Raw genomic sequence first — 14,534 nt, forward strand, 5'->3', positions numbered from 1 at the left:
CACCCAATTTATACGTTTCTATCTACGTAAGTAGATTATTAGTTTCTGCTATTAATATTACAATAATTTTAACATATTTATCAAACAGAATGGAAATGATGAGGACTGCTCGCTTGTTCAAAACGCTGTAGAACTTAGAATAGCGCACATAAAGTTGCGAGTTGAACCTGACTGACATAATAAGACGTTTCCAAACACACACGAGATTTGTCAGTTAATAATTTATGAAGATTACTGTAAATGATACTAAATTTTGGCGAGGGTAAAATATTTTAGAATGACTGTAAGAAATTAGTATTAGTCTAAACTTAACGAACCATTAAAAACAGGTTGAATCTGTAAATCTTTTAAACTTAACAGTTTTGTATCTTTTATGTATTTATGATTTATTTAACGACGCTTGTAATAATTTAGTGTAGCGTCGAATAATAGGACTTAGTGAATGTCGAAGGGACACGGAAAGAAGATTTTGTCTGTTTGAAGGTTCACTAACAGCATTTACCCGAGGGACTGAATAAAACCACAAATATCCGGCAGGATAGCTGGTCTCTGGGCCGTGATTTGAACGTGGTAATTTCGGAATACAAGGCAAGGGTCCAAACCACTCGATTGCAAGGTTTGGTACTCCTGTCTCAAAACCTGTTCATATGGTATCTGTGACCTCTGTATCAATAAATAAATAAATATCAAAACGTAGCAATAACGTTTTATCGAGTGACTTTTATATAAACGCTCTGTGTTTTGATCGTGTAGTTTTGGGTAGATAAAATTGCAACAGAGCTTTAAAGTTGGTTTTGTAATTATATGTTATGTCTGTAGGTGTGTGCGCATATTTATAATAAAATTAAGAAACGATTATATCTCCTATTTACAAATTATTGTTGTTCGAAATATGTCAGAGTAGGATATTATCTATTGTTTTGTATGGCCGTGTTTTTATTCTAAAATACAGTAAATAAAATAGAGAAAATTACACAAGAAGATTGGTAATTTGTGCTTTTCACGTTTAGGGCGACGCGTTCGAAAATAGGCCAGAAGGACATGGATCATATCTGGGGTATCAGAAACGTGGCGTTCCATATTGGTTGTCAGACCCCATTGGGAGGGTCACTAGAGACGGGATGATATTACAGAAGTCGATTGTGGTTATTTGAATCACATTCAGCCGACAGGATAAGGATCAGTGGTGAGCTGTTGTGGTGACCAGAATCACCTTCTTGTTTAATTACGACAAGGGATTTTCTTCATAACCTGATTAACTCTGAGCTCTTCAGTGTCTGAATCGTGGAGTCTCTTATGTATTATTATTATTATTATTATTTAGTGTTCTGTCTGACGACAGGTCCATATGAACAGGATCCTTCCATCCTTTTCTCGGACTGGGACCTGTTCATATACGTTCTTGGCAGATAATCCAGAAGTGGTTTGCCATTGCCTTCTTCTGTGTGTGAATGGAGTAATTGTTGGGATGCCACGGAGAAACCGGGGAAGCCCCCGGAGGAAAATTCCGTGTTGCCTAGACCACGGCCTTGCCCAACACAAGTTATAAATTCGGGCACCGCCGGGAATCGAACCCGGGACCCCAGGATTACAAGGCCAGCGTTCTAACCGCTAGACCACCGTGGCTTCTCTTATGTACACATTTATAATAATAGCTACCGGGGCGTGATGCTGACCACTCACCCCCCATCTAGTGCCGAGGTCAAGAAAGAGAGGAGCTATACCTCCACTCACCCCCAAGCGCCTACATGGCGTATAGTGGGACAAACTTTACATAGGTCTTATTTGTGTTGTTATTTAATTGTTACAGACTTAGTGCTGAACTGAAACTATGCCTCGTATAACTGTGTGTTTCTTAATTCAGATATTTTGTAACTACAGTAAGAATCAAAATTATATTCACGAAGGTAATAAGAGGAATTTAAATTAGTCTAGCTTGCAGAACTGAAAGTTTAATTTTTCCATCTCACGTAGAAAATTTAAATTTTACGCATAAACACAGTTTTGCCTGAATTTTATTTTAGAATGTACCTTGGAATTTCGCGTAGAGGAAGAAAATCCATTTGCTGACTGTATTTCCTTCGAGTGCTAAGAAGATTACGTACTAATGAGACTAATAATTTGTATTATTCATTAATTAATATTAGCATATAATATGTGAATTAAAAGAGTTTAGTGGGGAAACCTTAAGGAAGAGAGACTCCTTAGGTAATTTAAGTATATATTGGAGGTTAATACTAAAATGGTGAAACAAACAAGGAAGACAACGAGATGTGGACTGGATTCATCTGGCTGAAAAGAGAGTATATTATCATAGACAAACTTAATATATAATGGACATACCTATTATTTGCACCGAAGATGTGCAGTGGCGTTGGTACAGTCTGCGTAAACCTGATGATAACCGTTTATTGTCGAAATACATAATTCAGGATAACAAACACGTGTTAAATGGTGATAACAAAGTCGATAATATTACTAGCTGGTATTTGTAAACATGGTAATAAACCCCTTGCGTTCCATACATGACAGAGAATGTTTTGGCCAGCTGAGCTACTATCAGCTTCCGAAGGAAGACTGCATCACGGGGTTAGTGTAAATGTACTTATTAAAATGACCGTGGTGTTAAGTGTTATTTAAGTGGGAACAATGGAATGGTGAAATGAAGTGAATTTTTATCTTATGCGGTTCTTGCTTGTCAGGATACAAATTACTAAATGCTCTACGAACAGCAGCAAACAACTTTGATGCAGACAATGTTCGAGAATGTACACACCTTCTGCTCGTCTACACCTTCGAAGGTTTTGCGCAGCTGTCGTGAGGAGCTGTCTAGCAATTAGCATGACATTGGCTCGAGTGTTACGGGCTGGTTAAGAGAGTATAGTGGATAGGAGTGAATCTGCTTCTGATTTTATTTTCGTCCCGTAAGGGTGGTTACTGCGTTGCGTAATAAATGGTACACTTTATATAATATCTACAAAAAGATATTACGGTCATTTTGAATTATGTTCTTTGAGAAATGTGGGAGTATGACATCCCGATGTATTTTAAGGTAATATTCTATTGAGCTTTTAACCTTTTGAAGCAGCTTTTCTATTTGCTAACTATATATTTACCCACAGTGTGTTAAAGGGTTTCATACGATTCTTAGAAATTCCCCTGAAGTTGAATGAAATATCTGCTTACGAAATGTCTGTGCGTACCCACATGTCCAAGTGGCTTTAGAACCCCGAATATCATTTCGTTAAACAGCATTTATCAATTGATATTTGTAATGTAAATGAGCTTTGTTTATTTTAAGTGAGGAAGTGAATTTTTAAAATAGTTGAGATCATCTTTGTTCTTCAGGTTGTCAGGAAACTTATTTGTGTATAAATATTAACTTTTGCATTAAAGTAGATTCTTTGTTCTGTGATAAGACGTACAGTGGTGTGGTAATATCGATAGTACAATTACTCTCTCAGATGAAACAAGATCACAGGCCTGATTAATGGTGTCTGTGACCGCAACTTGACGTGACCAAACCAATTGTTAGAAGTGGGTGTCGCGACCTTCTGCGTAAACTAATACAATATCTCATTGTCTTGAGTTTCCGAGATTTGTCTGCACAACGAAGAGGAACTGTTGCAAATGGCAAATGTTCGTTGCATAGTCTCTGTTGCGTAATCACAGGAGACGTTATGAAAATTAACTGTGGTGGGTCTGAAAAAGTATTTTACATTCAAAAATCCGCCGGTAGTGGACAATAACACATTTAGTATTGCAGGATCTTATGATTTTTATAAGATTAAAAAAAAAAATTATTCTGTAAACGTTGAATCGACTTTACTCCTATACGCAGTTTGTTTCACAATTTCCTGCATTATTGTTCATGTTTTAAGTAAGGCCGGTCAGAGAAGTACAAGATAAGAACTCTTCAGAAATGAAGACATTAGAAATAAACTGGAAATACAGTCAGTAACACAGAAAATAATAAAACAGAAAAATGACAGTCACGCATAAAACGAATGCAGGAGGAAGGAGTACTGAAACAAATCCTGGAGTACCGACCAATAGGAGGTAACCTCCAGGGCGCATCTGAAACTATGGAGGGAAAACGAGAGACCAGAACAGGCTGTGTTCTAAACCATGAAGGAAGGAAGGAAGAAGAAGAAGAAAAACAAGAAGGAATGATAATCGTTAAGCGTTAATTTATTTCTTTAAAATGTCAGATAAATTATATTAAATATAAATAAATTTAATTATTCGTGTTTTTTCCGTCTAATCACAATTGTATATAAATAAAATTTATACATAAGATATTAAAATATCATTTACATATTTGGTACAACTTTTTACTACATGTTTCGGTTACATTGAACCATCTTCAGGTGTAAAGTTAAAAGTTAAAAATTATAATCTTATAAACTAAAACTTAATTAGTGTTGTTGTGTAACTTCTGATGATGTTTACTTCCAAATTCATTGGAGTGAGGGTATATTTTGAAGTGGTAGTGGTTTAACATTGGCCGAGGAAGAGCGTAGATATGTCTTGAAGGTATTCAGAAGTACTAACGTATCCGAGGAGAACTGGATCAATACGTAAAAAAACACGAATAATTAAATTTTAATTCACAATATGACGCAATTATATCAACTTATAAATAAATTTAGTAGGATTTTAGGTTATCACGTCGGTGAGTACGAAGATGGCTGTAGTCTAAGTTGTAGCACCATGTAGAAGTTAACTCATGTTTCAGAGGTCCTTGCTACCTCAACCATCAGGGAAATGAATAAAAAAATTAATTACTTTATCTCACATAAAAGTTTTCTGTGTGACATGTGACGTAGGAAATATAAATTGATATATTAAATATAGATTTCCTGGTAAAGCTCTTCACCATTTAGGTATTATACGTGTTTTCAATTTCTGAGAATAGTTTCGAATTGTTGACGTCATATATACGCGTGTCTTTTCTACTACCTACACTCAACTAGTTAGTTTCAACGATATTATTTTTAAATCGTGTCCAACAACTGACACTGCAGATTAAAATTAAGACAAGTTTGTTATGTGTTATCAGCATCCACGTAATTAGAATGGCATGGTTGAATAAAAATACAAGCCACTTTGCGTAACTCGACAATACAGCAGAAAGCATTCTCAATGACGCACTAAATCACGTTCAATAATCCTGTGTTTCTCATAAAGCGTCATTAAATAAACCAAGAAATAGAAATATATAAAGCTGTTGTTTTTGGATTTGAGATTCTCACGTCGGCGAATATGAAAATGGTTGGTTTCTGGGTTGTGTCACTTATTTATAACCCTAGTGATGAAGGCAGCAAGTACCTCTGAAACGTCGGTAAACTTCTCAAACTACACATCGCTACAACCCAGAAGACAAATCATCTTTTTTGGCGTGTTGGTCCCATAATGAAACAAATAAGTCAGAAATTATTCCTATAGAATAACATGTATTTTTAAAAAAAATCAAGTAATTTGGCAGATCAATGCACAGGCCTACTGACAGGAAAATGGAATAAATTTATCATTATGCATTCACTTTTTTCTCACTTATATTAACTTGTGCTGTTTGTAGAATGTAACCCAACGATTCAAGAATGTAGAAACGTAGCTTTAACTTAATTATAAAATCCGCTGTCGTCTCGAAAGCTGGATATCGGCCTGAGGATTATGTACGAGTATTTTAATTAAAATTTTAAGCAGTTAGAACACTAACTTTTAGAATGTAATTTAGATTAAAATTTATTACATTCATTGCTTGTAGTCTTTAAACTGAAGTGTCTGTGTGTTACTCCTACTGTAGAATATTTTCAGGCTTGGAATAATGTTACGTAATTTCGTCGTTCGTTTGAAAAATGGGCGTCGATTCAAAGTAAATGCAAACGTGTATTTTTATCAATTTACTAAACAATATCCTAGAAATTATTGGACCAAATTAACTTTGTACGTACATTATTATTTCAAACGTTCTCCGGTATATCGCCACGAATACTGTGTACTCCTTTGAGACTGTAGGCGTAGTTCCGTCATTTGCGTGAGACAGCAAAAGTAATTCTATCTGACTTATTAATTTTTTATTTATGAAATATAAAATCCGTAAGTACTTCTCTTCAACTTATACTATGATCTCAATGTTTTATAGCAATTTTATGCAATGTGATGGTTGAGACAGCAGGGACCTCTGAAATGTCTGTAAACTTCTATCAGACTACACGGCACTACAACAAGGAATACACTCGTCTTCTTTGGGAGATCTGAGGTTTTCACGACGGTAGTGATGATGTCTTCTGGGTTTTGGCGCCGTGTCGACTCGTAGGTAGATGGAAATATTTCGGAAGTGGCGATCGCCACTTTAGCCCTAAAGATGGAGTCAATATGTTTCTCCAGAACGTTATCTTCCTATGAGTCAGTACGGCGTGAGGACTTTGTAGCACATCAACATGAAGTTTAAACTGCAGTGGAGAACATGCGTTTTCAAATTTTTAATCACACATCCTTTCCATAGCATTTTCAGCTGTTTCGCATACTCATTTGAACTTCGTGCTCTTTTATTGCTGATATAAATATATTGTTGCAGATAGCACCTCATTGTTATAAAACCAGTCTAACTACAGATACTTCACTTCATGGAGTCATAAATTATTTTTTGTATTTTCATTAAATATTCACCTTATCGAAAAACGTTTCAAACATTGTAATGCTCTATGTATTTCATGTCGTGCTAATCTTTCGTGCTATCAGTAGATTTGAGTAAAGCCATAAAATGTGATTTAAGCTTCATGTGAAGTATGGAACATGCCGAAATGACATAAACCACAATTAGATTCACCTAACAGCTTTTACTGTAAACCAGAATACCATATTTAATCACAATACGCCAGTTAGTTCTGTAAATTAATATTACGGACGAGATCTCCCATTAAACACTCACTTTATGACCTCACAGGGAAGAAATGATACAGTTGAATCGGTCGGATATAAGATCACTATTCAACTTTTTGAAAGAATTGAGCTACCTTGGCAATAACCAGCGATAAATATATTTAACACTTCAGTCCATATATTTACTGGACGTCGGAAACCGTATCTATCAAGAAACAACATGAGTCCCGGACTCATGTCATTTTCCTACTAGGTTTTGACCCTAAGGAAATTGCTGAAGCACAGAGCGACTTATTAGGCAATTTAAGAAATTAAAAAAAAACACGAGTCAAGGCGTGATCCTTTAATATTGTGTGGATAACGGTACTTATAAAAACAATATGAGTCCTTTAGTAATTTAATCATATAGCTGTATCAAAACATTATAAATTTATCAATTATTATTGTGGAAAAATAAATCAAGAGTAAAATAAGTATTTACTTGCGTTTCTGTTTAATTTTGAAGGAAATTAGATTTGTGGACTCATGTGGTTTTGCTAATGACAGATTAAATTTTAAAAAATAAGGACGATATTCCAAATGGGCGTCATGATTCTAAAAGGTTGTAACGATGCTATGTTACATTCAATATTGTTGTTTTTCTGGACTAAATCCCTTCTAGCGGTCCCAACAGAGATTTTATGACTTGAGGACGGGGGGGGGGGGGGGGCAGAGCAGCCCCTAAAACGCCGTGGCTTTGTTTTAATTTACTAAACGATTGATTTAGTACGAAAAAGTAACAGTTTTGGACATCACGATAGTTGAAACAAGCAGTGACGTGTGTACAGAGTGCTTATGTCATGCAAACGTTAATTAACATTTTGAAGCGCCGTTAAAATTCACTGTATCCTTCCGCTATTAGAGAAGCAAAGAGGCGTCTTTCTTATTTATTTATTTCTATCTCTCGTTCCTTTATTACTGCTGTCTCTGGAATTTAGTTTTACCCGTGCATTACGTTCCAGTACGCTGAACACGTCGCGAAATGTTTAATTTTATGACGTTCTGCTGCGCTGGAAATGCCTGACGGTTAAAATGCGTCCCTTTTATGAAATGGTTTTGTGGAGAATTGCAGTTTTTTTCGTGAAATTCAGGGCAGTAGAGTAAAACACTAATTTTGTGTACAATGGCCCATTTAAAAGGGGGGGGGGGAATTGAATTTATCGGAATGCGAATACGTCGTGGGTATAGAAGATGTCACTATCGAGTTGAAAAATCTGTTTGAATACATAATGACAGCATGAAGTACATCTGTCGACGACGATGAACGTTCAGGACGACCATCGACAAGCACAACACCGGAAAACATCGCGGAAGTGCGAAAGGCTATGGTTGCAGATCGTAGACGAAGAATCCATGATGTTTTTGAAGTTTTGAAGCGGCTACAGGAGAGTATTAGGCGCAAACGTCCGGAAAAGTCCACCACGACACATGTCGCTCGTTGTTCGGCAGTTTTTGGCTTCCAAAAACACGACAGTGATTCCCCACCCACCCTTTTGGCCTGACCTCGCCCCCTGCGACATTTTCGCTTTCCCCAAAATTAAATTTCGATTGAAAGGCCGTCGTTTTGACACAATTGAGGAGATCCAATCATAATCGCAGGAGGTGCTTAAAACACTCACACTTGAAGACTTCCAGGGATGCATGGAATCATGGAAGAAACGCTGAGATAGCTGTATCCATGCAGACGGTGGAAACTAAGAATTATGATAAGTAAATTTTTTATGGGCAAATTCCCTAAACTTTTAGGTAGCACCTCGTATAGTAAATTTTAGCAAAATGACAAAGATTTATGAAATATAACACATAATGTCTGAAATAATATTTAGAACTTAATGAGCGTAAGTTCATGCAAGATGTCCCAGAAAGGTGTGCGCACATTATAATACGGAATACTAACCTTGTTATCGATCTCAATGTGTTTTGTTTACAGAAGACATAGACGATGGTCATTTTGAACTCCTACTCTAGATTTACTAATTCACAAAGTGCCAATGCTGACGTATGTAATGGTTTAGTCTATTAACATGTCTTTATTTCATTTATTGAATGTGTGTGTAAATATTTCTGGGACTTCGTTCATGTTACGTAATGCAGACCTGTCCGTATTTTTGTATGAAGAGCGGTTTTTAAGAAATTTGGAATATATGCATCAGTTTTATTTAAAACATAATTCATAGCGGAGAATTATAACCTGTATAAAATTTACATAACTTACGTTTACGCCCTTCAAGAAAGTTAATCGAAATTAACATCTATAATTTTCAATGTATGGGAATTCTAAGACGTACATGACAAAAGGTAACGACGTTTGAGACCTGCTATGTTATGTACCACTAAGAGTTCCGCGATATTTGAGTCACCAATGTTTCTGCATTGTATCAACTTAGAAAACATGCGTCTTTTAGGGGTCTTATTGAAGCGAAATGTAAGCTTAATACTCTTGCTTTATCCTTTGTGCTGTGGTTGACATCTCTAAGCCTGCAGGTATTAACAGCAACATACGTCTCATATCATATCACTACTCAACTTTATGTAATTCTCTGTCATGGATGACAGTAGACGTGTTTAACCACATCAGACGAAGTCCCAAATCATGGTTTTGTGTAGAGAGCGCCTTGTTTCATGCACAATGGAGTTTACAACCATTTAAGACGTTCAGGGCCATAATAAAATCAGAGTAACTTGCCTGCAGTAGCGGCTTGTGGAAAACATAATTAAATAGCAAGATCTAGGAAGAAATTTCGATGGTTACCTCCCGAAAGGTTCTTCAGTCCGCGTGATCAAGGTAGAAGGAGCAAACTTCGTAGTTCATTTATGCTATCCACACTTGTTCGTTTGTCAGACATAAACTCAGAATTTCGTTGAAGATATGAGAGCAACAGTGGGCAAATTGGAAAATTTTAAATACTGAAAAATGCAATTTTAGTATTGTCCTCTATTTTTGTGTAGAGGCGGGATTAGAAATATTTTGTTTATTATGTTAAAATTTGTGTCTTTCAGAATCTTACTAAGTGAAATTAAATATGGCTGTGTTTTGGATTATTGCGCCGTGTAGTATGGTAGCCCTGATGATGGTAACAGCAAGGACCTCTGAAACTCCGGTGAACTTCTACCAGACTACACGGCGCAACATCCCAAAATACAACCATCTTCGTAATCGTCGACGTGAGAACCTGTAATCTCAACTCTCAAACACACGCTTAAGAAACAAACATTCGATTTCAGTCTTATTACTTATTTTCTATGACAACGTGATTTGGTGCATTCAGCTCTATGACAGAGTTTCTAGAACTGTTTCAGTCTGCTTTGCTTTGCAATAAAACGTGATGAAGCTAACGTCATGAAACACATCTGTTTACATGACACTTTCAGATTAGAGTGTAGTGCAGCTGTTACAGTTACACAGAGAATTTCTGGGGGACTCGTGTTTCTGCAGACAAGATACCGTTGTGTCTATAAGCTTCATTTAACACACGTTACATTTCAGATAATAACATTATCATCCAGTTTAATTAAAACAGAAGATCTGTTAAAATTATAATTAATTAAATATTTGTTTGCACTTGATTAAAGGTAATTTAATCGCATAATATAAATATATTTTGTCTCGTAATAGTCACTACTATATTAATGAATTAATATGTAATTTTAAATACGGAGTTAGAAAATGTTGGTTTAGAGTCTTTATAAATTACGGAAGGGCATTGTTTCTCGTCCTATGATGTACCCCGAAGCTACCAAATTGAGGGCTGAAAGCCGTCCACGAGTTCAGATTACTTTAGCTGGGAAAAGTTACCGGATGAAACTTGAAATACTTTACGTAATGCACCACAGATTCAATGTTCTTATGCAGAAGTGTTGTAACGATCTTAAGATGATATATTAAAATATTTAATATATATTTTTACTCCAGTTGAGGAGTATAGGCTGTAGGTGAATCGGTTTAAAAACCAAGAAATTTAATAACAGGAATATTGAACGTAAATATTTCGAATATAAACCATGTAGCAACGGTTACAAGTTTTACATTCTACATGTGGAGCAGAGTTCTTGACTAAATTCAGTGCCAAGAATACTACGAAAATCTCAATAATATCACTGTGGGGGGGGGGGTTGTATTTAGTTGTTTAAAATTACTCAATTGATTGAAATTGCCCTGTTATTAAATTTGAATTCATCGCTTTCCTTATATTTCTGATTACATATAATTAAGAGAATTATTTCAGTTGTAAAATAGTTACAACCTAAGGAGTTTATTACATTAGCAACTTTCGATGAGTAGATGAGCGACTATCAGCTCCTCAAGAAGGCTCTGTTTCATAGAGTTTAATATTCTTAGGCGAAGAGTAGAAATTTAATGTAATTTTCTCTATTATCGCCTATCGCTCCAGATATTCTCTGTACTTTATTTCGAGTACCTTTAATTTATCCTCACATATAGAGGGCAGCTTACAAGGAGTAGTCCCTGAACTTGGGTGCTGGGCGTGGGTTACTAATCCCTCGTCTTTGGCGAATGTATCATGTTCAAAGTTTACGTTACAGAACTCGTTTTTTCCTTCCATCTGATCTGTTCCTTAGAGATTTAAGAAACAAAAATTGTTTACAGTCCTTTTTTTCCTCAAAAATTCGTATTCTGTATAGAACAGGTAAAGAGAAACGTGAGATCAGAACGTGTGGTAGCTGTGGAAGTAGTTTCAGGTAGGAGTAGCTTCTGAGATTTACTGTGGATATGTTACCACACACAAGTTCAAAGTAGCGTTAGACGAGCACTAGTGTGCGTGTTTATTACAATGCAAGCCATCTCTTGCTGAGAAAGGAGGACCATCAACTATTCTTTGAATGATGCATGAGGCGTTGTAAAGACCGGAAATTCCCCGTGGGCGATACACTTTTTTGTCCCTCCCCCCCCCCCCCAACTCCCCGGACCCTTCCAACTCGCGCCTTTGCTCAGCGCCTGATATATCCACATTTCCTTCCGCACGTCCTTATACATTGAAATACAGATGCTCCTGGCGCCGCGAAGTTACCCAACCATGACGTCACTTTCATGGAGACTGAGTCTTCATTATTTTAATTGAACGCGTGTTACCACACGCTGTTTTATATCTTCGCTTTCCGTTATCGGTGATGGATGTTACAGGCGGGGTAAATATAAGAGATATTTACCTCTTTTTCATGCAATGACAAGAGTTATAACGTGCCGACATTAAATTTAGCAATTTTCTCTAAGGTGAACCAGGTCTCTATACATTTTAATAATATGGTTATCCGCTGTATTAACCCTCAGGTTGACAGAGGTGTGTGTACGTATAAATTATGTCTTACCACGCTAACTTTCCATTAAATTTGAGTAATAGCTGCTAATGTAATTGAACTTCTGTAATTTCGTAATGCAGCAGTTTAATACGAAACGAACAAGCCAGAAACGAATTGTATCTAGATTTAGTTAATCTCTCATCGACTGCTTAAATAAGTAACTAATTAAAGGACACGTTTACTGACTGACCAACAGCATAACTACCTGAAAAACAAACAATCTAATTTGCTAACTCTACAAACAAACCTGTTAATTATCTGACTAAGCAACCAAGTACATAATTATCTTACAAACCAATGAACTAATTACCTAACTACAAACATTTTGATAAATAATTAATTGATTAACTGACTTATCAGACAAATAAGTAATTACCTGACTGTTCACCTAACTTATTCACTCGATCACTAGATAGGTAATGAAGTGTCTGATAAAGTACTTCTATTGAGTGATAAATAAACCTAAATGCTGTGTCTCAGTGCGATGACAGGAAAGTACAGAAACGTAGAAAAGATTCGAGCATGTCCTCTTCTCCTGTTTTGGTCGTCTACCCGAACATTCAGCGAACAATGAGTTACCAAAGCGACGAGATGCTTATTTCATGAGTTTAACAAGACCAGATGTTTATCTATGAGGTGGTAATTTAATGGGGGTTAATGTGACAAGATACTTATCTGAGGAAATTAACGCTAGTTAATTGCATCTGACCGACAACGCAAGTATGAAGATTTCTGTCTTCTGGGTTGTTGCGCTGTGTAGTCTGGTCGATGTTAACCAACATTTCAGAGGTCATACTGCCTCCATCATCAGGGCGATGAGTATGAAGATTTCTGTCTTCTGGGTTGTTGCGCTGTGTAATCTGGTCGATGTTAACCAACATTTCAGAGGTCATACTGCCTCCATCATCAGGGCGATGAGTATAAAGATTTCTGTCTTCTGGGTTGTTGCGCTGTGTAGTCTGGTCGATGTTAACCAACATTTCAGAGGTCATACTGCCTCCATCATCAGGGCGATGAGTATGAAGATTTCTGTCTTCTGGGTTGTTGCGCTGTGTAGTCTGGTCGATGTTAACCAACATTTCAGAGGTCATACTGCCTCCATCATCAGGGCGATGAAGATTTCTGTCTTATGGGTTGTTGCGCTGTGTAGTCTGGTCGATGTTTACCAATGTTTCGGAGGTCATACTGCCTCCATCATCAGGGCTATGAAGATTTCTGTCTTCTGGGTTGTTGCGCTGTGTAGTCTGGTAGATGTTAACCAACGTTTCAGAGGTCATACTGCCTCCGTCATCAGGGCGATGAAGATTTCTGGGTTGTTGCGCTGTGTAGTCTGGTAGATGTTAACCAACGTTTCAGAGGTCATACTGCCTCCGTCATCAGGGCGATGAAGATTTCTGGGTTGTTGCGCTGTGTAGTCTGGTAGATGTTTACCGACGTTTCGGAGGTCATACTGCCTCCGTCATCAGGGCTTTTGTAAACGTTTTGGGAAATCCATGCTATTGAAGTCACTTCGACCACACAGTCATTTTTTTTCTATTCAGTAGTACCAACATGACGATGAAAGCATCACCAGGGTAATTCAGTGTTTATTCCTGAAAATCTTCACCCGTTAGACTAGTATGTTTTCTGTAAGTTCGTTTGTTAAACAGGTAACGGAACACGGCAACCATGACAACTTTTCGAACACTCTGGCACATTGTCCAGTAGCGTTATACAGTAAGTGTAGCAATGTGACTACTGACAATAAGAACGTATTCTTGAAAATAGCGTTACAAATTATAAACATGTCCGTGTGACCAATAAAGATTTCCAGATCACCATTTTCGGAATAGTTGAAGAGACAGAAATATGAGAATTTCTATTTCTGACAGAAAATTAAATCCTGTCATCTAGGTATACTTATATGTTGTATTATCCCACACTTGTGTTACATTCATTTTTTAAGCCAGATCTCCATTGCTGCAAAACTGTTTTGCTTATTTTTTAAAGGGAAAAAACACATTAAAGATTATTGTGATTACCTCGTAAGTACGAATTATTAGGCTATCCGCATTTATTGATCTATGCATTTAATATATAATTTTTTTTATCTGTATTATTCACTTTTCTCTTTGAATGTTATTGATTACTGCAGACGACGTATCTCGAAGCCATCTACAATAACAGAAGACACAGGAGGAAACAGATTCTCTGTATCAACAAACTCCATTATATACTTCATGTTTTACTCTACGCTTCCCACTAATTACGTATACAGTCTAGTGTTCTGTAGGTAAGGTTGGCTGCCGTGT

General features: G+C 36.7%; 1 protein-coding gene across 14 annotated transcripts in view; it reads left to right on the plus strand.

Moving 5' to 3' along the window:
* bma (SCY1-like protein bma) overlaps nucleotides 1-14,534 on the plus strand; it is a 323,838-nt gene that overhangs the window by 17,810 nt on the left and 291,494 nt on the right. The window contains exon 2 of one of the 14 annotated variants that reach the window (XM_087344000.1): nucleotides 1,011-1,186. The exons of the other annotated variants lie outside the window; for them this stretch is intronic. The gene's annotated coding sequence lies outside the window, so the exon portion shown is untranslated. The remainder of the gene's footprint in view (nucleotides 1-1,010; nucleotides 1,187-14,534) is intronic. 14 annotated transcript variants of the gene reach the window in all.

This window comes from Zootermopsis nevadensis, unplaced genomic scaffold (genome assembly GCF_977971745.1).
Source record: "Zootermopsis nevadensis isolate Lab colony 2312 unplaced genomic scaffold, Znev_1.0 Znev_ptg000007l, whole genome shotgun sequence".
Taxonomy (NCBI): Eukaryota; Metazoa; Arthropoda; class Insecta; order Blattodea; family Termopsidae; genus Zootermopsis; species Zootermopsis nevadensis.